At 27.7% G+C, this 1,927-nt stretch overlaps 1 pseudogene; it reads left to right on the top strand.

The window, feature by feature from the left end:
- Positions 1-272: 272 nt before the first annotated feature.
- LOC126683008 (two-component response regulator 24-like) lies at positions 273-1,592 on the top strand (annotated as a pseudogene).
- Positions 1,593-1,927: the final 335 nt, after the last annotated feature.

The following is a 1,927-nucleotide window of genomic DNA, read 5'->3' as shown; positions in this document are numbered from 1 at the left end:
ATAGCTAGTTGTGGGTATATCATTACAATTACAAAGAATCACAAAAGGCAACAAATTTACATATAAAATCTCTCATTCATTATTGAACTAAATGAAGGCATTGTAAGGTTAAATAATGATTATGAGTAAGACTGTTTACTTAAGAATCCATTGATTTAGCTATATACTTATTCTACTTTTCATTTCATCTCTTACAATTATTGGCTCTTAATTTTTTATTTTATTTATAAACTCATCATCATTATCACTTGAAAAGGGTTTTGTTAGTTTTCATGGAGTTTGAAGTTAATAAGACAAGCAATTTGAAAATGGTGACAACAACAAGCTGTAAAAATGGGGATCATGATCAGAAGCTTCAAACGAAAATGTCGACCCTCGTCGTCGATGATGATGCTATGATTCGTAGAATTCTCGGAAGGTTTTGGAAAATCATGGAATCGAAAATCAGGAGGTGAGAACTGGGAAAGAAGCTATTGAGATTATTTGTTCAGACAGAAAGTTTGAGCTTATTCTGATGGACAGGGATATGCCTGTCATGAATGGCATTGAGGTATTGTACACATATATATATATATAGTTCAATACATTTTTTATTTTTATTTTTTTACTAACGTTAAAGAAAATTTTGAATAGAATATTTTTTGATTTGAATAAAAAAACGTCTGTATTTACTACAGTTGTGCTTATATGCTACAAAAAATTGTTTATGTTTCCATATTTTTTTCTACTTTCAAATTCATTTTAGAACTCAAACATTTTAATTATTTTTACAGAAACTTATCTTATTGTTTTTCCATTTCAACTTAACCTTTGTTTTATGAGACTTTTCGATATCTAAGTTTTGGCAAATTTATTTTTTAAATTATTTTTAATTTTTTTAATTTTATATTTATTTTTGTAGAAAATATCATTTTATTGTTTATTGTCTTAACGCTATATATAAAAAATCTATGGCCCAAGGAATTATTATGAAGTAATTGATCATGAAAGTTACCGTACTTTTTCTTTTTCTATACTTAGGTTATTGAACTTTTACAAATTGGTTATATTATCGTACTTTCAGTGATTTTGCAAAATTTCTAATAATATCCAATAATATATTCATCCAAAGCAAATCTGATTGATTTATGCCTATCTGTAAATAGAGTACACTTCACACGCCTTTATCTTGTAATCTTTTCATAATCTAAAATATGAAATTTTAGAGTGAAATCCAGCAGTCAAATATGCATAAACTGTATGGAATCATAGCGATAAATAATTTTTAATGTTTTAAAATTCGATAACTAAACTGCAAAAAAAAAAAAAACGAAAACAGTTGTAATCTTCATTATCACATCATATCATCATAATGTTTCCTGAAATGTTGTTACTAATTAATGGGATTGTTTACTAATGGTTGATAGGCAACAAAGCAGCTGCGTGGCATGAGGATACGCAGCATAATTGCGGGTGTATCAACAAGATCATCATCATAAGAAGTGCAAGAATTCATGGAAGCAGGCTTAGATGATTTTCAGGAGAAGCCTTTGACACCTGCAAAGCTCAAAAACATTCTAAATAACATCAAGTACAAAGCTTCAGTTTCATAATTCTAATTAAGAAATGTTGTGTTTAGTTTTACGCTTAGTTTCTTTAAATTTTATGAATATGTCAGTATGATTTGCTTACTAAAATGTCAATGACTTCACTTTATAAAGGTTATATGAATAGGCGAGAATGAAAGTTGAGAATCTGGTTGAGAACCAACTATCACAACACAAAATATAAATATAATATTTAATAGGGCTTTATATATATATATATTTTGTTAGTCTCATGCCGAGACTGAGAGCCGAACAATAAATACTGAATTGGTAAGGCATTGTGGGAATAATATTTGTTTTTTAAAAAATTATTAAAAGAACTAAAATATAAAATTTGGTGT

The sequence above is a fragment of the Mercurialis annua genome, linkage group LG1-X (genome assembly GCF_937616625.2).
Source record: "Mercurialis annua linkage group LG1-X, ddMerAnnu1.2, whole genome shotgun sequence".
In the NCBI taxonomy this organism is placed as follows: Eukaryota; Viridiplantae; Streptophyta; class Magnoliopsida; order Malpighiales; family Euphorbiaceae; genus Mercurialis; species Mercurialis annua.
This window is presented reverse-complemented; position numbering and strand designations above follow the sequence as displayed.